This window comes from Rhinichthys klamathensis, unplaced genomic scaffold, assembly GCF_029890125.1.
Source record: "Rhinichthys klamathensis goyatoka isolate OS25496 unplaced genomic scaffold, OSU_Roscu_1.1 h1tg000011l_1, whole genome shotgun sequence".
Classification (NCBI taxonomy): domain Eukaryota; kingdom Metazoa; phylum Chordata; class Actinopteri; order Cypriniformes; family Leuciscidae; genus Rhinichthys; species Rhinichthys klamathensis.
Window position 1 is genome coordinate 17,477,681 of NW_026606564.1, and position 24,340 is coordinate 17,502,020.

Below are 24,340 nucleotides of genomic sequence, written 5' to 3' on the forward strand. Positions count from 1 at the left end.
CCCTTTGACAGTAACGGGCAACTTCTCCTTTGAATGCAACAGCGGAGGGTTGATTTTCACTTCTATAACCCAGTAGGAAAGAAGAGAGAGCCCCTCATAAAGAGTTTTAGCAACTTGCCTCTTGAGCGGTGCATGGATATAGTGGCAATTATGCTCAGTAGGGGTGGGGAGAAAATCGGTTCATCTTCTGCCGATTTGCATCGATTCACAAATGTCTTTAAATTCACAGTATTATTTTAAGTTATTTATGCGTAGAGTGTTATTAATCACAATATGCAGTGAAAAAGGACTCAATGCTGTGCTCGCGCTGACTGACAAACAACCGAAGCTCGAGCACAGATGCCGCCTCAGATCAAATATACACACATCATGTGGAGTATTCACATAAACACAGTCTGCTATGTCCTACGCAAACATAAACAGTTAGGAACAAATCAGATATTGGATCCATGCATTCGTTCTTAAAGGGACAGTCTGCAAATAAACTGTTGCTGTCTGAGTTGGTAATTTAATAAAAAAAGGAAAGAAAACCCCCCAGAAAATCACTCACTGCTTTTGACTGATTCACTTTTGTATCTTTATTATGAATCAATTTATATTCCGTACATTTGATTATTCAATTTCTGTATTTTTTCTATTTGTCTCAGGCCTGCCTTGCTTTATTACAGAAGACTGCCAGTCATGTGTGCAATTGTAAATTTTGTGACATTTGTTTTATAATATTTGGTTTATAATATTGGTATAAAGAGTCTTTGTCGGGAGGATTTCGTGGCGTGGTTGCCGTCGCCGTCGGGTGTTCCCGTTTGCTGTTTGGAGTCCTGGAGTTTGTACTCATTGTGTGGCATTCGAGATGCAGTTCGACGCTCATTGCTCATTGTACCCACCTCATGAGGGACTACTCTACCTACTTCACGTTTACTCCGCTGGCCGCTGCTCATTCTGTTTGGACTGCTGGTCAGATCTTTGTGTATTTTTCATTCTGGTCTATGCATCTGAAGCCGATTCCATGATAGTCTGTGATGTTTCATGTGTATATTGTTGTTTCTTGTATTTGTCCTGTTTTTTATGTATTTATGTTTATTAATTGTAAAGCGCTTTGAGCTCGGGAAAGCTGGATCAATTAATTATTATTATTATTCCCACCCCTAATCGAAATCTGATTAAAAATCGAGAATCAATTTTTAACCCAATTGTGAGGTACCAAATGACTCCCACCGCTAATGCTTAGAAGCACATTTGTTTAGATAAGCAAATTTTAAGTGCAAAGACACTCATTCTGGGTTAGAATAACTTTAATTTCAAACTCAGCTTTTTGGGCGAGAATATCTTTAATTTCTGGTCTAACATGACGTTGGTATGCTGATGAAGACCAGCGTCCAGATGGCGGCTACTGCTCCACTGTGGAAGGAGTGACTGGTATAAAACATGGGTATGGTCTAAGACACACTGGTGGCATACAATGCTGAGCCGAGAAGAGAACCATTGTTTTATCATGGCATCCTCCTTCTCTGTGGTAGAAAGAGGCTTGAGAGGATTGGCTTTATTATGAGAGCTCAGAAAACGAGAGATGACTGCTTAAGGGGCAAAATTCAGGATTGGTGCTAGAAATGTATAGATGGTTGTGCCTTTGTTATCGCTAACATATTTTGAATGTTTCAAATGAATGGAAAAATAATGAGGATGCACCGATAAGCCTTGGAGAGTGAGATGAGGGGATCGAAAACCTTATTGATGGTATAGTCACCTCAGGAACCTTTGAAATGCTGTAAGAAATACTGCTTCTGAAAGTGTATTGCTGTATGGACGGGATAAAACCTGATCTTAACTTGTTGACCAGTTGATGCACATGGAAGAGAGATGCATCAGGGACTTTCCTTTTTTAAACCATTAAAGGGAAAGTTCACCCAAAAATGAAATTTGGCCATAAATTACTCACCCTGAAGCCATCCTTGGTGTATATGACTTTCTTCTGTCCTGCCTCTTCCAAGCTTGATAATGGGATTGAATGGGTGTATGACTTTGGAAGTCCATCAAAGCGCATCTATTCATGATTAAAGTGCTCGACACGGCTCTGCTGGCGTTAATAAAGGCCTTCTGAAGCGATGCGTTCGTGTAAGAAAAATATCCATATTTAAAGAGGCGTCAACTGCCATCATTACGTTGTGCGTCAAGTTCAAGGGTTACTTGGCAGAGAGCGCTACAGCATATCTTGGTTCTGTGAAGCCACAAAATCAATGTTACTCACGTATGGAGCAGACCGTTTTCAGGCCTTCCTTTTATGTGTATTACTAATACTAAGTGTATTTAGTGTACTGAATTGGACCAACTTCAAAGTATATGCCTGCGTAGGGACTAATTACATGCTTGATTACTGATATTAAAGTGTACTTTATTTGTGTTACAAGAACATTACAAATTCATTATGAGTGTCATCGAAACATATAAGCAATATACCATAAGTGTATTTATATACATATATATTGTATTTTTATTTGTTAAATAAATATTTTGGGCGTTTTCACCTTTTATAGAAATGAACAAGTCCATGCACTCTTTGGCATCTGCCCTCTAGAACATTGTTTCTCAACTCCAGCTAATATTGTATAGTGGGATCAATATAAATATATACAGTGCCATCGGATTAACATGTCCTTCTTGGCTTTAGTTCATGTCAGCTTTTCAGTCACTTCGGAAATAGCATAAAATGTATGGCATTTGGATCAAATTTGATTGTACATATCAAACACACTTTACACCTCCCCATCATTCTCGTTTCTCTCACACCTCCTGGCAGTGAATAACAGGAACATTCATCATGAGAGATGTCGGATAACAGCAGTGTTGTGGCTTTTAGGAGTGGATTTGTGAGAGAAACACTATTAAGCTTAATTCCTGCCAGTTTTAATTGCAGATTAAAGTACCACTTAATGCTGAAAAGCATCTCAACACTTTTAACACTGCTCAGGATCGTAAAAATCCTGCCCAGCTGTCTGACTCATGCCATTTCCTCCAGCGCAAATAATATAGACTGATACTGGTTTAGCACTACTTGAATGGGACTGGTACATACTCTCCACCTTGAAAGCTTGATGGCTTTGATTTCTGTCTTAGCAATATCTTTAAGAAAAATTATAATTATAATGTGATGAAAAACCAACACCACTAACTTGAAAAAGGTCATTGATAATGAGTAATTTAATTTAGATTCACACAGTACGGACCACAATGAACACACAGTAAAGTGCAAATGAATGGGCTCTGCCCAGGAAGACCATTAGGGCTCCACCTTGGCTTCTGTCCTTCTCCAGCCTCTCCTCCTCAAAACTCTCTCCCTCCATCCACCGATGGACTTGTGCATACGCCGAGAGAACGCGCCTTGCGGGAGGGGGGAGTTCTGTCAGGGTTCTGTTTAGTTTCATCGTGTTTTTGTTCATAGGTTTCTTGTGTATCCTTTCACGTTCGCCTTACCCTTACCCAATCAGCGTTCACCTTACCCTTACCCAATCAGCGTTCGCCTTACCCTTACCCAATCAGCTTTCACCTTACCCTTACCCAATCAGCTTTCACCTTACCCTTACCCAATCAGCGTTCACCTTACCCAATCAGCGTTCGCCTTACCCTTACCCAATCAGCTTTCACCTTACCCTTACCCAATCAGCGTTCGCCTTACCCATACCCAATCAGCGTTCACCTTACCCAATCAGCGTTCGCTTTACCCTTACCCAATCAGCGTTCGCTTTACCCTTTTTAGTTTCCTTGGTTACTCAATAGTTACTCATGCTGTTCAACTGTTTGCTGTTTAGTTCCCTCATTTACTCGGTGTATAAATACTGATTGACTCATTTGTTTGGTTCTTTGTCGGTCATCGTCTGGGTTATTTGAGTTTAATGTTCGTTGCTATTTCCTGAGCATTCGAGTTTCCTATTAAAGACTATTTTGTGAGATTTCTTGTTTAAAGCATCTTTGGATAGTAGATATGTGACAGATGTGTTGTATACATATATTAAACAATAGTATGGTATTGTATGTTGTATTTATTTACAGAAGTATATTATGTCATACCTCAAACTTCGCAACCAGGACCGGGATTGAGAACCACTGTGTAACATGCTGTGATTTTTGTTAGATTTTTTTATTGTCTTTTAATTTTTGGTGTGCTCTTATATATTCCCCTCTTTTGCTAAAAGCTGCAATTAGATACTCACCTTATCTACTCTCTCCTTACTACAGCTGACTTATGCATTTAATTTTGGGGTCAGCTTATTTTATTTTCACTTATTGGTTTGTTATGGTGTTTTTGGGTATCTTCGGATTTTCTCAACCTAACTGTCTGTGTATTGAAAAAGTTTGGTATAGTCCTGAGGCTTTTCAGTTCAATAAATCATATCTAATTTGTCTAATCTTGTCTAGTCTGCAGTCGGACTGCATAGTTCTACCAGAAAGACTCGGGAAAATATAACAGTAACAATTAACCATTTATTAACAGCCCAGCAAGCAATATATGATATAAAGTTCTTTGGCGTAGGCCCCGTCCGTAGCTCGCAATCCGAGGGTCCGGACTCTGCATTTCCTGCCTGAAGACGAAGGCAGGGGCGCAGCCGACCCCCCGGGAGGTATGGGAAGGGACCATCGAGGTGACTGGAAGCGTCAGCATCTGCAAACTCAGACATTAGCACAGTCAAAACTTATTAATCGTTGATTCATACCTCTATCAGCTTTCGGGGACGAGTAGAGTGCAGTCTTGATTAAAAGTTGCAGATGTCCTGACCAGTCCAGTGTGCACATGACAATGGACAGGAGTCATCCCATATTCGTCATTATTTCCTGCCCAGGCATCCTATACATATGCCAAAAATAATGAATAAAAAAGTAAAAGAATAATACAAATATATAGTAAATCGATGTGGAAAAGTTAAATGGCAATTAAAATGCGATCAAAGCTCGTAATGCATCACTACATACATTATTGTAACCACATTGTCCATAAATGTAATACAGCAGTCACAGTCTCATGTAAATCATTAAGTGTGATGGATAAATAATTATGAGACTAGTGTGCTTGGGTATTAACATCTCTTCCATTAAAATTAAAAAGAAATCTTACATTTCTCTGCAACAGCTAGAGTATGTCCATGAGTCGGTGGTGGGGCTGTTGCTGGTGGACCTGTGACTGGAATGGCTGCTGATTGTGGTGGGGCAGGTGATTTTGGTGGGCCTGTTGCTGGTGGACTTATGGCTGGAAAGGCTGTGGGGCAGGTGGTTTTGGTGGGGCTGTTGCTGGTGGACTTATGGCTGGAAAGGCTGCTGGTTGTGGTGGGGCAGGTGGTTTCGGTTGGGCTGTTTTTGGCAGGGCTGAAGATGGGGGATGGGGGATGGAAGGGGGGGTGTAGCTGGTGGGGCTGCTGGCTGGTGTGTTCCTGAGGATGCAACAGCTGTAGCAGGTGAGGCAAGTGGTTGTGATGGGGATGATGTTGTTTGAGAAACCACTGAAGTCTTCCCTTTCTTTTTAAAATCCCAGTGTGGCACTCTGGATGTGTCGTCAATTCTCAACTTCGGTTGGTCAATGTTAATTTTGGGTTTAATATTGCCCCATTGTCATCGTGGAAATCAGCACTTTTACCCTGGATTGCCTTAATTAAGTATGGTCCTAAAAAATTGGCTTCCAATTTCCCCCCTTCTCTGTTGGCTCCTTGTGTTTTGTCTCCAAACTTTGTCCCTGACTTTGAAGTCTGATGTTTTAGCAGTTACCTTTATTTTGCTCATTGAATTGTCTTTGACAAGTTCCATTAGCTTCTGTTGTTGCTGAATGTGCTGTGCCAAATCTTCCTGTCCCACTATGACCTCCACAATGATGTCAAGCTTTGAACAGACATTATTTGCTATTTGAATTAACCACTTACTTCAGTGGTTCTCAAAGTTGTTCTTTTAGATTTAGCAAAACAGCATTGCTTGGTCTGCTCAACAGGCCCCCTGCAGTGGCACTATGATCCCTAGTTTGAGAACCACTGATTTACGTGAAAGTCAGTTTTGCATGTCAGTTTCACCTTTTTCAATGAACAAAATAATAGACAGATAGATACATAGATGATCAACTAACCATGTAGTGTTCCGGGACTTCCGACGGATAACGAGCCTCTCTGCCGAAAATCAAATAGTAGGGCGAGTGCTTGGTAGTTATCTGCTTTTTGGTTCGGAGACCGAACATCACAGTGTCCAGGTTACCAAACAATTTATTGAGGGCTCTGTAAAAATAAAGGCAATTAAAAAAAAATATATCTAATTATATCACTAACATATATCACTAACAAACAAGTTCTGTTCCAAATGTTAGGTTGATATCTTAAAAAATGGGCTTTCAGTAAGATTTTTTTCTGGGTGCAGAACCATACTTTTTTACTAGATGACATCCAAGCTCCATTACTGACGATATAAGGGCGCCTCCATTTCCAAATATAGTTTGAGTAATCTGAACCATATATTTCCATAATTTTCATACAATTTATGAAGTAAACATCCCATTGAAAAGTAGTATGGGCAGTTTGGCAGCATTTGATTAGAAATTTTAAACTTAAGGGGTATTTTTACAATTTCAGTGGACATGCACACATAAAATAAGTATACACACATACGTATTTTATGTCACATACGTGTCAAATGTTGTATGTGTTACATGTTACTGTGCTCTGTTAAGGAATACAAATAAGGACTCACCTCTGAATTGTGCCATTCATTCTCTCTACTAATCCGTTTGTTTGTGGATGATATAGCGAGCAGGCTTATTTTAATGTTGAGAATTTAGCACACGGTTGTGTTAATCTGCAATCATAAGGGAACATTTTTAAAAAAAATATACATTTATAAAAGTAATATAATCTCTCAACAACATAGTGAATTTCTGCATTGGACTGAATGAAGTACTTACAGCATTGACAAATTCTTTCCCCTGGTCAGTCAGAATCCTTTTGGGGGATTCAAACTGATGGACAAATTGAATGATGCATTTTGTTACTTCCTTGGTTGCCTTTGATGTCAAAGGGTAAGCCTGGGGCCATTTCGTAAAGTAATCGATCATCACGCATATGTATTGATGTCCATGCTTGGTTTCTGTCAATTTCCCAATTAGGTCCATCCCCACCAACTCAAATGGCTGAGAATCCTTGTAGCAAAAGATTTTAACATTAAAATAGTTTTCATCCAGACACTTACCTTATACTGGCTGGTGAAGGATCTAAGGGTTTTCAATAACAACCTGTTTTACTTTAAGAGAGCAACCATACATTGGTTTTATTTTCTTTGATTTTATATTTAACATCATAATCATTTATAATCGTTGGTCATTTATATAGTTGATTTATCATTTATTCATATAGTTGATTTATCATTTATTCATATAATTGTTATTTGACTTATATAATATTCATAATCTATCATTTAATTATTTTATGATTATTCATTCATGTTTTTATATTTTATATTACTAATTTAACTTATTTCCTTGTTCTTGCTGTTAAATCTTATGATTCTGTGGTCTAAAGGGATGTGTGTCTTCACGTGTAGCAGATAAGAGAATGTCCCCATTTCAAGGTCTTTATCATCACAGGACGATGTTGTGAAGCAGTCATTTTCCATAGTTTTCCTTTGGTATAACAACACTTGTTGGAATTGTACTTGGTCACACGAAGTCTGAGCACTGAGTTATGTAACATCTAGATGAAGAATTTTGAAACATACACAACGAAGATTAATAAATAAACTCTGCTCTTTTATTATCATCACTTCGCAGGGCACTCAAGGGTCACACATTGAGCGTGACAGTCACTCATTTCAGTCTTTTGTCATGCACTCCCGCCACCCATTGTATTTCTCACGTGGAAAAACTATTTATAATTTAATATGCCGCAGCGCCAAAAATTTCTCTGGCCGCGCCGCTCTCACTATGGAACCGGCAGGAATCAAGTGTCTCCCCTGGAGTTCTTAGTCGAGCCTGCCACTTATCAGCCAATAAAAAAAGAAAGAAAGGGGCTACACAATAGCCAATCAGAAAATAGCACTATTGTATCTGGGTAGATTCTGCTACAACATCTTTGTTCGACAGTTTCATTCACTCACTGAGGAAACCACTGGAGCTCCGATTATCACTTTGAGCACAGAGTAAGTCATGATCTCCTGTTTTAATGTTACAACAAATTCACAAATTGTTTGACACAAACAATGACAACTTGACTGCTGTTAGAGAATATTTCCAACATCCAACAATTTGCCAACAGTTTTACAGCCTGTTCACTGACAACACCTGCTCAGAACAAGTAGTCTAGACCTAGTCATATTTTCGTTATCACACGATGACTGACATATTGTCACATTATAAACATCTCTCTCTCCAAATAGGCTTCATAATTTTATTAGCACTAAATAAATGAAAGTCTATTGCATAGTCGATGTTATAGGTCACTTTTAAAATCATGTGATATTTTATAATTACATCCTGGCCATGGATGCATTAATCATTGCATCTGTCTTTCAAAGGTGTTAGGTTAAAAATCAATTAAGTGTCCTCTCATTCGCCCTGAGAAGAAAAGCCCCTGACTAGCGCTGCGTCGTTTCACTACGTGAACTCACTCGAGGCCCACAGAGAAGGAAATGAATAGTTGAATAAAGTCGTTATTTTTTGGGGGGTTTTGCGCACAAAAAGTATTCTCGTCGCTTGATAAACTTGAGATTGAGCCACTGTCGTCACTTGGACTATTTTAACGATGTCTTTAATAACTTTTCTGGGCCGGCCAGTTTCGATCCCTTAGAAGCCTATGGAGGAGTGATCCAGCTCTCAGATTTAATCAAAAATATCTTAATTTGTGTTCTGAAGATGAACAAAAGTCTTATGGGGTTGGAACAACATGAGGGTGAGTAATTACTGACATAATTTTCATTTTTGGGTGAACTATCCCTTTAATGGACATGCAAGTAACACAAGGTAATAGATTTTTCATCAACGGCAATAAACCTAAATGTTATTGCAATTTTATAGATTTAAATACATCTGCTTAATAAGCCAGGTCACCTAGACAACATATACTTTATTACAACGTTGAAGGGTTGGTCAAAATCCCTTGCCTCTTCAAATACATATATAATCATATATCATTTTGAATGGTTATATACTTCCTTTATAAAAATCAATAATCAAATATATTCATTATCACATAATAATTTTTATATTCTTTGTGCTTGTGAAATTATATTTTCTTAAATGCATGGATGTAAGTAACCAGTTTCTTTTAGGTGCATTCCAATCTTACTTTGAGATTGCACGTAGTACACGCAGGACACGAAGGCCACGTAACCCACAAGGCCGTTTGTCTCTTTCTCTGGGATCAGTAGAAAGGTTAGAGGGTCCTAAAGGCAGCGTGGGCACATATGATTCTTCGCTGGACATATGGTCAAGCTATATTGAGCGTTACTATCAAACTTTAATTGTTGTATTAAAATGTATTCTTTCCAGTATATTTCCTTCCTTGGGAGTAAATGCCAGTGATCTGTTTTTCTCCCAAACGAGTGAATGTTTTAGCATTATGTTTTGGTATACTTAACTGATAATAAGGAGCTCAGACTCTCTTCAGCCTTGATGGGAGCTGTTATTTGCTATTGTCTGTTATTTGTGTGTGTGTGCGTATGACATTCTATGTAGGTTCTGGACGGTCGGACCAGACACCCCAGCGCCCTTCTCTAACCTGCGAGGCCACCACAGACCTAAATCCAATGAGTGGACGACAACTATCTTTACTAATGGCGATAGGCACCCCTATCTCCTCACATGTGTTAAATTGTTTAGGCTTTCATGTTTCTTAGCCAATGAGAATCATTCAACCTGTAAGCAATGACGTAGCTTAGACCTTGGAAATGGTATAACTGCTGTGATCTTTGTAACTGTAAGCGGGGCGGCCTACGAACTCCTGTGTGAGTCTTGAAGCTGACTTCTGCTGATGAAAATGCAAACTATCTTCAGTAAAACTTTTCTTTAATTTTTTATATAATTCTGACTCCGGGTCTTCATTCTTCATATCTGGTTCTGGGTCTTTGACTGTACACCCCTTACAACGTAATAATGTATTAATTGTGTGAAATGTCATGTGTGTTGTCCTGCACAGCTGTGCCATGATAATGTTCGACAGTGTCAATGACTCTTAAGATGTAGCCTAGGGCCTACTTATTTGACCAGTGTATATAAAGGTTGTAAAAGCTTGCTTTGCATGTTCATAAATTTGAATTGTTGGGGAGAAATTGGGAGAAATAAATGAATGAGTGTTTTTGGTGCTATTAAATTAAGCCATCAGGAGAGTGCTCAGATGTATTTTTCATTATTTGTCGATTAATTGATGACATGTAGCCTAGTAAAGGGTTATGATTTTGCTTATCTTACCTTCAGCTTCGTAGAGAGCAGCTTTTCTTCAAAGAAGAAGTTTGTCTCTTTTAGTGTAAAGTGCTGGATATTCCCCTTTCAATGTGTAATTAACTATCTGCACATAATTATTCGGATCCATTGCAGTGTTTGAGTTCAGAAAAGATGACAAAGATAAGCGTAAAGACTGATCAAATGAGCCGATTAAATTTTTATCCCCCAACGAAATCAAATGCTGGACTCGCAACCTATAGGCCTACCTGTGGCGCGATCTTACCTGATTTGCATTATTGATGATGACTAGGGAAACATGTGATATGTAAAATGTTATAAAAATGTATGGTTTGTTGGCGCAGGACACTTGTTATACTGTGCAAACCACTATAACTCCTCCATACTTGTGTAATATAGCCTATGTATACCCAGGTCAATAATATTAAATGTAGGCCTATATAAATATACTTGAAATTCAAAAAGTATGTTTTTAATACATTTGTATTTCCCTACATGCTTATTTGAAGTGCATTAAAGGGGTGGTAAAATGCCATTTTCACAAGATGTAAAATAAATATCTGATGTCCCCAGAGTATGTGTGTGAAGTTTCAGCACAAAATACCCCACAATTATTTTTATATAGCATCTTAAAGTTGCCACTTTTTGAGGGTTTGAAAAAACAAACCGTTTTGTGCCTGGCCCTTTAAATGCAAATGAGCTGCTGCAGAGGGCGGGGTTTCAAGAGCTCGCGTGTGTTAGCAGCTGCGATTACCTCCCACCAAGCGTGCCGCACAAGCCCTCAAAAGTGAAGCCAAAACGTCTCGATCGCCCCCCAGTGACCGGTCCTAGTATAGCTCATAAACCCCGCCTCCCCATGTTATTCAACCAACTTACCGAGACACACTAAACAATTAAATTACACTTCACATATCTTTTTTCTAAAGATATTTTCTGTCATTTACTGTAGTTTCTATCACGTTGATGTAATTTCAAGTGTTTGTTTTTTAAATAAGTTTGTTTTTAGTTAGTTATTTGATGCTATAAAAACGGTGCTGTGACATCCTGATTGACAGCTGTGATTGACAGGTTCTCTGTGCGAAGTAGTCACTGAAGCTGTGAAGCACCAACTGACTTTTTTTCATAATGTTGACTATGTGGTTAGTAGTTGTATTTACCTTATTTTAACGAGGTACTGCAATCAGCAGACATCATTGAAGAGGAACGGAGCGGACAAGGCCACTTAAGAAAAGTGCAGGGCGTGTGCTTGCGATTGATTCAGCGAGAGTGAGGGCGGGGCCTTGATTTCACGGCTTTACTTCCTCACGACTGCGCATGTCTGGTCCCGAAAACGCTACTGCGCAGACTCAAGTTCCAACATGTCAGCGCCATATCGGGACTCTGGCGGCTTCAGTTCTCTCCAATGGAAAAGAGCGAAGGGGCGTCGTCCATCTTTTTTTACAGTCTATGCCTCACACACACACACACACTAAAATGACAGAAACTGTTCTGCCTTTAATGTTAAAACGGAGTCAGACAAAGATGGAGAGACTCAAGAAGAAGTGACAACATGTAGAATGCAACAGGATGTCACTGAATGGTTCGTTAATGAATTTATGTTGCTGATGTGGAGTTAACTATCTTCCATTAGGATTAGAGGTCTGCACGGGCTTTAAACTGAAGCCCGAACCCGGCCCGTACCCGCGATCATTTAACCCGACCCGACCCGACCCGACCCGACAATTACATTTACATATTAAGCCCGAACCCGAGGTCCATTCTGTTTCTCACAGCAATACCATTTTTGCAATATGCTATGTTGTATTTAATGATTGCTTGACTGACATATTAAACAAATACATGTAGGCGCAGCGGCCCTATCAGCAGGCAGCACAGCAGTAAGAGAAAAAACTTACCAAGTAATTTTTTGCTTTATCAGACTCATGGTTTGCTTGTTGTCGTCGGCTGTCTGTATTGTTACTGAAATAGGGCGCGAGAGCGGTAGCACATGCGCAAAACAGTTTTGTGATATAAATGATATGATAAAATAAAACAAATAATTAAAAAAATTATATTTATATATCATTATATTTGAGAGAGAGAAAATCGCGCACATATTGCACATCTGCGCACGTAGCCTATACTTTCTCTCTCGCGCGTGCCGGTCACCACAACACAGCAAGCAGGCAAAGCACACGGCACGCAAACTATATATAGCCTATTTAGTTTTTCTTAGTTAAACCCGAACCCGAGGCTGTTCATTAACATTAACCCGAACCCGACCCGAAACCCGCACATTTTTCGGGACCCGTCGGGCTCGGGTCGGGTAGCAGACCTCTAATTAGGATATTGGAACTGTTGTGAGATGCACACAGAGTGACTTTCTATTGCATGTGAAAAGATGGATGCTAAAGTTTGAGCTGACTCACAAATGTACTCTTATACAACAACTTTTCCTCTTCTCGACATGTCCCGGGGCGGGGTTTATGTAAATTTTAGGGTTAGTGATGTCACTAACCCGGGAGGAATGTCGTGTAGTCCATACCAGCCGTTGTTAGTCCTTTTCTTTAAAAGCAATTATCTTCCTTTGCTTTGAACTTTGAGCATTGTAACTATGCTGTTTATGCTCAAACAGCAACATTTCACACTAACTAAAGTTAGAAAAGTGAAATCATACTTTACCACCCCTTTAAACATATATAGAATTGTATAAAATATATTTCTAAAAAGTAACACAATTTAATATATAAAAATATATTGCAAATAGCTTAAGTGATCTTAAGGAATATCTTGAAATACACTTAATGTACATACAGTTGTTTCAAAATAAAATATTTAATACACATTTAGTATAGTAAAATTAAAGTATATCAAGTATGTCCAAAAAAAGCACAATTTAAATATATTTCCTTTTCACCTGGGTATAATTAACTGTATGTTGTTTTATTGTATTTAAAATATTTGTAGCCCTGTGTTGTACAATTAAAAATAGCCTAAAGGTGGCCTGATATTCACCACTGTTACTAAACATGATGTGAAGTTAAAAAAATTAAAATAAACACACAAAAATACTTGATAGTAGTCCATCATCTGTGTATTATGGAGGAGGGGTACATTTTATGGCAGGGTGAAAATACACTTAACTTTTGTAAGGAAAGAAGACACTTCTTGACAGCTTTATTGTAATTTCAGCATATGTATTAGGGCTGTAGCGATACACTAATCTCACGATACGATACGATACACGATATTCGGCTGACGATACGATATATATCACGATATTCAGCCAACGATACGATTCGATATAATTCGATACACTTACATCATTTTCTGAAAGATTTAAAGGGGACAGAGTGATTTTGGTGACATCTTGTGAGTCTTCCATTTACTTGGATTGAATTAATTGAACTGAAAACTGAAAACATCATTTACACAATATATGTCTCTGACTGGGCAGAGAGTACAGCTTGCAAATGCTGGACAAAATGAATCAAATATGTGTAGAGAAAATTAGTTCTATTTATTGAAAGACAACAGTGCAAACTGTAGCTTATAAGCCTTTGTTAATTGCAATACTGCACTTTATTTACTTTTCAATGGAGAGTTAAAAGGTGCAGCAAGTGGCCTGTTGTGAACAGTTTCTTTGCACTGCCTTTTCTTTGACAGCTTTTTTAGCTTGACACTGAACATGTGACGTGCTTCAGTTGTGCGCGAGGTCAAGCCGTCGCACGTCAGGGAAACTCTCTCCGCGTGCTCTTGCCTGAGTGTACAGCCTGGGAATGCAAACCTTGATGAGGTGTTCGCGGGTTGGAATAGGATAGCGGGGCTCCATCGCGTTCACCATGCGGCTAAAGCCGGCGTTTTCCACCACCGAATACGATTTTTTTTACATTTTTTTTTTTTTACTAAGCCTATTTAAAATCGTATTTGATTGCAGAGCGCCGCAGCGCATTCACGCAGCACTACCTCGCTCTCGCTCTCTCTCTCTCTCTCTCTCTCTCTCACACACACACACACACACTCATCCGTACCTCGCGCACTTTCTCACTCACGGAACACCGCTGCACAAATCTGTCCAACACAGCGCTGTCAATTTCGGAGACCCAGCTTTAAAAAAAGCTACTAGCCAGCATGCAAGGAGCCTAGCCAACAAGGAGAGCTAAGTTGTTGTTTGAATACAGCTGGATTTTCGTCAATATCGATGCACGCGCGCAGCTGGCCACTAGCGGCTGGCTGACCAAATCACTCTTCATGCAACGCGAACGGGTTTAACACGGGGGATTTGAATGGGACTTATGTATCGATACTCGCGGCCTAAAAATCGATACTTTCTTGGGAGAAAAAATATCGATTTATATCGCAGAATCGATAAAATCGCTCAGCCCTAATATGTATATAGTCTATATACACACAAGGGAACGAAATTTCGTTTCGCTTGGACCACAGTGCCGCAAAGAAGAATAATTAGAATCAGAAAAAGATGTGAAGGAATGAAGAAGGAAAGTACAGACATAGTGCAGACATACATGATAGTGCAGGCATACGTAGGAATTAAAATATATATATAACACAATAACAATATTAAAAATTAAACAACATTTAAATAATGCAAGATAGTACAGTAATAGAAATGTAGGCCCATATGAATGTACAGATATGTGATTTACAGGTGTCCAGTTTAAGATGCTATTTACAGATGTAGGCTACAATTTTGTGATGTTATGCACAACAGGACAGTTATGAAAGACAGTGTATAGTTATTAGAGTTGTATCTGTTCAGACTGGTGGGCAACAGTTCAAAGAGAAATTGGGCTGGGTGTGTGGGGTCCAAAGTGATTGGAGGTGTAGAGATCTTGGAGGTTGAGCACTATCTGCTGCGGTCGGAGGCCCTACAATTCCCACGCCAGAAAGTGATGCAGCTGCCTGAAACACTCTCTATAGTTAGTATCTCTGTAGAATGTGGTGATGATGGGCGGTGGGGGGCTTTCCTTGCTTTCTTGGCGCCACAGGAAGTGGAAACGTTGATAGGCCATCATCTGTGGATTATGGAGAGGGGGTACTTTTTATAGCAGGTTTAAAAACGGTCTGAAAAAATCTGTATCCCACTATAACTTTTGTCAGGAAACAAGAAACTTGTCCATATTTACTGCTGTTATTAGACATGATGTAAAGTATTCACAAAATAAAACACTTGATGATAGGCCACCATCTGTACAATTGCTTTTTGTGTATGACATTGACCAGCCTTATTTATTTAAGTTTTGATAATAATTCACCATGGAAGGAGGAGGGGGGATTCAGAACAATTTAATATCCAAAGGCTGTTTGCTTTATGAGTTAAACTGTATGGTCGTCTTGGTTTTTCAGTAACTTTAGACATTCTCAATTCAGTGCAATGAAGTTCGATCGTGAGTCTACAGAAGAATAAAATAATTTATTTTGATAGATGGGCCACGTGATAGCTGTCTTTACTAAGCCTCGTTGATAAAAAAACAATAGTAAAACGATAACTTAAACAATTCACGCGTTATAGTTTCATTTCCTTGGTCAAATGGCCCACCTTCTGCTGAATGCGAGCGCGCTCCCGCGACCGGGGGTATACACTTCCTTTCAGGGGTAAGGACCTTGGCACGACACCGGCATATTTGATAAGAGAGCTGATTCTGGTCCTATTAGTTTACTTGTTGTTTGGCTGCGAACGAAAACGAAATGTCTTTTTCCAACCCGAAAAGGAAGGTGGATGAACACAGACAGTTTCAAGAAAGATGGACATTGCAGTATTTTTTGTGGAGTTAAATGGAAATGCTACCTGTCTGATATGCAAAGAAAAAGTCGCAGTCCTAAAGGAGTATAATCTCAAGCATCATTACTCGACTAAACACAGAGAACAGTATGAGAAGTACCAGGCAGACGAGAGGGAAAAAAGAGCCACGAAGTTGAAGATTATTTCTTGTGCAATTTATACGCCAAAAATTGTTTTTGCGTACATATGATTACTGTAACCCCCTTGGGTAGGATTAGGGGTGGGGAGTGCATGCGTATTACACTACATAAAGTGCGTATCATATGCACGCAAAAACTATTTTTGGCGTATAGGCCTAAATGGCACGAGAAAACTCGTTGTTAGTTCAGTGCAATGTATTGATAAGTTATTTAAGTTAAAATAAAGTAAGGGAAAAAGAGTTGCACTAACTGTTTAATATATACTGACGTTAATTTGTTTTAAGTATGACAAAAATATGTTAGTTACAGAATTTGAAGTAAATGAGAGCTAACATTTCAGCAAGTGAAGTCAATTTTCAGGAAAATATTGCGCTTTCTTGTTGTGATTGAGTGTTAAAATGGCCCTCCTATGTGATGTCATTCACAGCAATGGCCCCCAGCCAATTTGAGTTTGATAAAATGTAGATGTTTGAAAACCCTCAAACTTACCCTAAACCAGCCCAAATTTTGGCCACCGGGCCAAACCCATTTTTACTCGCACAATCAAATTCAAAACCGTCCAATTGGGTGGGAACACTGATGCTGAGAGAGGCTCCAGAATCCTCACGACCTCCCATTGGACAAGCGGTTTGGAAAATGGATTGATGGAATCTTGTGAAACTTAGGATGAATGTTCACACGAATGTCACACCTTATTCAAATGTCACAATTAGTCACAAGATAAGTGAGAGCCGATGTAATTTCACATAAAAGCTATTGCACCTCTTCTTCATGCTGTAATTTTAAAATGTGTCTAGTATTTGAGTGTTAAACTGGATGGGGATGAGGATCAAATTTGGGTTGTTTCTCACACAAAACAATGGTCTGCACTCTTCAATATAAAGGTTCTTTATTGGCATCTATGTTTCAATGAAGAAAATGTAACATCCATGGATCCTATTATATTGAAAAAACAGGTTATTTAGATTTTAAAATGTTTGCATCTGTTGTTATGTGTTTTAAATGGTCAGTGGACAATTAGTTTTAGAGGTAGGGATTATAGCAAACATATCAACATATAATTGTAACTAAAATTATTGCTAAACAGATCAGCAGAGAACAGTAGCCATTCCTTTCAACATAAAAACTTGAGAGAGAGAGTGTGTGTGTGTATGTGTGTGACAGTGTATGCACACGCTTTATGGTTGCTGCCACTGAGGTATAGCCCCATCGATCTAGCCTGTGACATGGTTGTGTATGATTTGGCAATAGGGGACAGCCTATACGCTGGTGAAAATCGGTCCGACCCCTCGAATTATTTAAACGTTTAAAAATTATCGAGAGGTCAGGAGGTGCTCGTATAACGTGCTCGGCTCGTAATTTCTCTCACACGTTGCGAGCCGCGACCAGGCGTGCATCACCGATTTCCACTCGATTTCTCCTGAGTGAAAAAAATAATCTGCGTGCTCGTAAAACAGCAAAAATCGCACCGTGTACGCCCGCCTTAACCTGACCAAAGTCTGTAGAAAACGTAAATTATCCAACAGTCCAAACAATTCCCCATGGACAAAATCAAGTCCTGCGCTATATTTTTTTGAGCTCAGATATACACTGCCCTGACAAAAAAAAATTCGCCATCAGGGGTCAAACCCTATCAAACTTTTGATTGGGTAATTCCTGCATTGATTATTATGTTTCAGCTGGCAAAATGTTATTTAATCTTAACTGACACAGTGGTTACCATTTACCAATTCCTAAACAATCATGTCGGAAGACACATCCCGTGGTCGTGGAAAATATGTCACTGCGTTTAAGAAGGGTCAAATTATTGACCTGCACCAAGCAAATAAATCAACTAAGGAGATTGCAGAAATTACTAAAATTGGACTAAGAACTGTCTGGCGCATTATTAAAACCTAGAAGGATGTGGTGAATCATCATCACAATGGAAAAAATATGGTCGGAAAACAATCTTGAATGGCTTTGATTGGAGATTCAAATCGTAGAAAATCGACTCACAGCTAGGTTTAATAGTGAAAGTAAGAGCATTTCCACACGCACTATGCAACGAGAGCTCAAGAGATCGGGAATGAACAGCTGTGTGGCCTTAAGAAAGCACTTGTTAGTGAGGCTAATCATAAAAAAAGGCTTCCGTTTGCTATAGGAAGCATAAAGATTGGACTATGGAGCAACGGAAAAAAGGTCATGTGGTCTGATGTGTCAAGATTTACCCTGTCCCAGAGGCATGGGTGCATCAGGGTAAGAAGGGAGGCACATGAAGCAATGCACCCATCATGCATCGTCCCTACTGTACAAGCTTATGGAAGCAGTGTTATGATCTGGGGTTCTCTCTCTCCTCATCACCCTCTCTGTAAACTTAAAACCATTTGAGTGTTTTAAGAAACTTCTCAAAACACATCTTTTTAGTAAAGTTTTTAATTTGCTCTGTAGTGAAAGTCTTTAAAAGCCACAAAATAACTTTAAGGAACTGAATCAAATTTAAGAAATTCAAAGAAAATGATTTTGTTCAGGTGTTACATCTGCAAACTGTGCATTAACTTCTTTAGTCCTCATTTGTATCGCCATTGTGCAAAATTTGAATATTCAGACACTAAAATGAGGACTCTGCCCATGGACAAGGTGGATGAGATAAATGGAGTGGACCACAAGTAGTCTGTCTACAGTAAGAGTAATTAACTATTGTTGAACTCTTTTAAAACTGGTGTCTTCTACAATATTGCTATTGCTGTCACTTTAAAAATCAATAAACTAGAGAGGGCTTACACCACGATAGTGCTTTACAGAAATTTTACCATTTTTACCATGGATCAAACTGCCTAAGAACACATACATTGCACTGATAAACCTCATGAAATGTTATTATGTGGCCTAGAGGGCAGGGCAGGTGAGATGGGTAAATAAATAAGAAATAATGAACCTGCGCATGTGTTTAGTTGCAAGAACTATAGTTACAATTTATTAGGGACCGTTCGGTATTTATGTAAAGGGCCACCGGAGGAAAATAGGGGAGGGTCATGTCTTTTTATTCTTTGTTGAGGGGAGGGTCATCCAACTTTTTTTTAGTCTAAGGGGAGGGTCACCCAACGTTTGTATGCATGAAAACAGCAAAATTTCAAAGTGGCTTGTTTGGTGCATATTTTTTCCATGTAGCTCTCTCGGTCTCGGCCCCCCATCGCTATCAGATGGGTCTGACCCAACAAAAATCCAGTTTGGCGCTGTTTGACAGTGCGCGCGCACTTCAGTACGCGCTCAGAAAAAGTGCATTAGAACAGAACGCCAATGAAATGTTTACCCGGCAAAGCTTTAAAGCACGAGCAAATAATGAACTTTTAGGATTGCGAATAAGTGCAGTGTCCTGTGAGTGCTACTCTACCGCTGCATTAACATGTGATGTGAATGTACGTCGAGTTTTACAGTATTGGGACTGAGGTGCCAGAACTGCAGCTGATATAATGTGCGCTGTAGCACGATACTATTTTAGTTTCCATTTTTATTGTGTTTCCACAACAATGTTAGTGAGTAAATCTACTGAAATTGCCACCATAACAGTGGAGTGTGATGTGTTAGACGTTGGGTAGATGTGTTAGGTCATAGTCGTAGACGACCTACCACATTTTTAAATTACTATTAGTATTATTTGAAGTTAACATAATAAAATACGTAGACCTACACCAAAAAAAAAACTAGTTGAGGATAAATTATTTAAAATTGGGCAATTCCAGCATTATGGACGTGACATTTGCAGTCAAAACTTGAAATATAATTTCTCAGAAAATGCATTTAATACGGAACAGTCTGTTTATATATTCATATTCCCTTAATAAAGGAGTCCAGACATTAGAAAAATATCAGTCTACACATTTATACACGTTTTATATTTAATATGAGGGAAATACACATGTGATGTGACAAAAAAAATCTTTAACTTTTAGGTGGCAAAATATTTTTTTAGTAATTCTATGAACTACGCTGCGCAAAACAAAAGTAATACTACCCACCGGATGAAGAAGGGTCGGCCTCCACATAACATAAAATATTCTTTTTATTTTATTTTTCATGTTCGCATTTATGAGGGGAAAAAAAATGCTACGGATGTGACAGTTCTCCGTTACAGACATGACCGCTCTGAAAGTGACTTTAAAACTTTCACAGAGACCTCAAAGAGAAAGCACAAAGCCTTTCTTTAAAGTGAATTTCGTTTTTTATTAATTGTATCTTAATTTTAATCAATGTTTCATCAACCAATTGCCTGGATTTAATAAATAAGAAGTAAATATAATAGAAAATAGATCATCATGACACGGAGGCGCCGGCGCGTGAACTGGACTCTCGTCTAATAAATGAACCGAAACTTAGCGTATAGCCTAAGGTAGGCTTGCCTCACAGACCTGATAAATATATAGAAAGCTTGAAATGTCTACTTTTTAACAGAACAATTCAAAACGAATTGCTTATGTAATCCGTATGAAATGTGCATTTCTCTCTGGCGCGTTCACTACAGCGAAGATCGCGAGTCAGCGTCGTCACCTTTATATTTGCAGCCGACACTGACAAACACTTGTTTATTAATAAACAATTAAAATGTCTTCTTGGTATATTTGACATATTCATAATCATTACTTTTGCCGGTTCTTTGTGGCAGCTTTAAGATACTTTATTGGCAGCGCCACCCTTGCATATTACATGAACGCGTCACCACTGCATCAGCACCAAAAACATGATTTTTTTTTTCAAATCAAAAATCGTGATACGAACCGAATTGTAGGTTAGGTCTATCGTTACAGCCCTAGTAAGATGACAAAGCAGGAGTTTAGTCGTTTGTCATGGTTGTAAAAAAAAAAACAATGGCTATCTGAACATCTTTGCCAAGCGCAAACCAGTACAGAAGTAATCAATAAATTATCGGGGAGGGTCATGCCTTTTTTCACAATCATTTTGGAGGGTCATAGAAAAAATTATTGCTGGCGAAGGGAGGGTCAAGTCTTTTTTGACTACAGGGTTCAAATCTCCTCCGGTGGCCCCTTTAATAAAAAACGAACAGTCATGGAAGATGACAGAAAGAGACAGAAGCCTCTGCATTGTGTAATCTGTGTTTATAACGTGGTGGTACATAGTCAGGCGCTCACTGCATGCCACTCTGACCTACATTCCACAGCCTTGATTTACAGGACATATCCAAGCGACGAAAAGTTCACGTGACACAGTGTCATAATGCTGCTGATCTATAGTTGCGTCCCAATTCAAAGGCTGCATCCTTCCAAGGACACGGACATCAAAGGACACACCTTTGAAGTAATAGATCATGTTACTGACATTAAGATAAAACGATTGCTCAGTCAGCTAATGGCAAATTAGCTAGCTACCTATTAAGCCACTGAAATGTCTGTTCAGCAGAAACAAAGTCACCTCTGATGTAACCACACAAAGACGAAGAATTCACAATCGGAACCCCGGACAGCTCAATTAATACATTATTTTTTATAACCTTACAGTTTTGAATCGGGGTAATGTTGGAAGACAGTTTTGAACATTGATGTTTTATGGACTTGCTCAATTACTTTATACTTGTTTTTTGTTATTTTTTTAAACAAAAAAAAGTTACATACTGCAGCTGTAGTGATGATCTACTAGGGCTAAGGTTTTACTCCAATGAATTATGCTGAAAAATGAACAAGATGATACCATTCACACTCCGACTACGCCACCCTGGGAATTTCACCCAAAATAATTAGAATGAACCCCTTCACCAATAAAAAGTATCACCAATAAAGTATCACGAATAATTTGTATAACCAATAAAAGTCAGAGACATGGGTCATCATACAAAAACTCTTTATTGACGATCTTAAATAAAAACAATGTTAAAATGGATAGGAAAACATTTGTTCCCAACAGGTCACTGAGGCTCTAGGACAAAGTCAATGCCAGGGACTAGAGCAACACAGATCACACAAAATCACATTAAATACAGGTCCTTCTCAAAAAATTAGCATATTGTGAAAGTTCATTATTTTCCATAATGTAGTGATAAAAATTAAACTTTCATATATTTTAGATTCATTGCACACCAACTGAAATATTTCAGGTCTTTTATTGTTTTAATACTGATGATTTTGGCATACAGCTCATGAAAACCCAAAATTCCTGTCTCAAAAAATTTGCATATTTCATCCGACCAATAAAAGAAGTGTTTTTAATAAAAAAAAAAAAAAGTCAACCTTCAAATAATTATGTTCAGTTATGCACTCAATAGTCAATACTTGGTCGGGAATCCTTTTGCAGAAATGACTGCTTCAATGCGGCGTGGCATGGAGGCAATCAGCCTGTGGCACTGCTGAGGTGTTATGGAGGCCCAGGATGCTTCGATAGCGGCCTTAAGCTCATCCAGAGTGTTGGGTCTTGCGTCTCTCAACTTTCTCTTCACAATATCCCACAGATTCTCTATGGATTCAGGTCAGGAGAGCTGGCAGGCCAATTGAGCACAGTAATACCATGGTCAGTAAACCATTTACCAGTGGTTTTGGCACTGTGAGCAGGTGCCAGGTCGTGCTGAAAAATGAAATCATCTGCATAAAGCTTTTCAGCAGATGGAAGCATGAAGTGCTCCAAAATCTCCTGATAGCTAGCTGCATTGACCCTGCCCTTGATAAAACACAGTGGACCAACACCAGCAGCTGACATGGCACCCCGGACCATCACTTACTGTGGGTACTTGACACTGGACTTCAGGCATTTTGGCATTTCCTTCTCCCCAGTCTTCCTCCAGACTCTGGCACCTTGATTTCCGAATGACATGCAAAACTGAGCAACAGTCCAGTGCTGCTTCTCTGTAGCCCAGGTCATGCACTTCTGCCACTGTTTCTGGTTCAAAAGTGGCTTGACCTGGGGAATGCGGCACCTGTAGCCCATTTCCTGCACACGCCTGTGCACGGTGGCTCTGGATGTTTCTACTCCAGACTCAGTCCACTGCTTCCGCAGGTCCCCCAAGGTCTGGAATCGGTCCTTCTCCACAATCTTCCTCAGGGTCCGGTCACCTCTTCTCGTTGTGCAGCGCTTTTTGCCACACTTTTTCCTTCCCACAGACAGCCTTGATACAGCACTCTGGGAACAGCCTATTTGTTCAGAAATTTCTTTCTGTCTTACCCTCTTGCTTGAAGGTGTCAATGATGGCCTTCTGGACAGCAGTCAGGTCGGCAGTCTTACCCATGATTGCGGTTTTGAGTAATGAAACAGGCTGGGAGTTTTTAAAAGCCTCAGGAATCTTTTGCAGGTGTTTAGAGTTAATTAGTTGATTCAGATGATTAGGTTAATAGCTCGTTTAGAGACCCTTTTCATGATATGCTAATTTATTGAGACAGGAATTTTGGGTTTTCATGAGCTGTATGCCAAAATCATCAGTATTAAAACAATAAAAGACCTGAAATATTTCAGTTGGTGTGCAAATGAATCTAAAATATATGAAAGTTTAATTTTTATCATTACATTATGGAAAATAATGAACTTTATCACAATATGCTAATTTTTTGAGAAGGACCTGTATATAGTCACTTGGGTTGATTATAGAGCTCAGTCAACTAGTCAAAACACAAAATAAACAAAAATAAATGTTGCAACTAATGAGTCAGTAAATAAACAGTTGCTTAAAACAAAGCGAAATGTCAACGAAATACAAGAGAGACGGGACGAGAGATACGAGGGAATGTCAATGTTTCAGTGGTGAAAACCAGAGCAGAGAAACAATAATCCAGCAAATGCGTCGGGTTCTCACAGCTGAGAAAAGGAGTAGGTTAGGCAACAATCTTAACTGTAGATCAGCGCTTCCAGAACATGTAGCTCGTACGACTAAGATTTTATTTGATTAATATTTATTTATAGAGAGAAAAAACAGAGAAACATATGCAATGCTTTAATATAGTGGTCAGGTCAGTAGCTCATTAGCAGAGACTCCGAGACCAGACATGGGATTGTGAGACTCCAGGAACAGGGTTGAACTGCACTGCTTTGGAACAG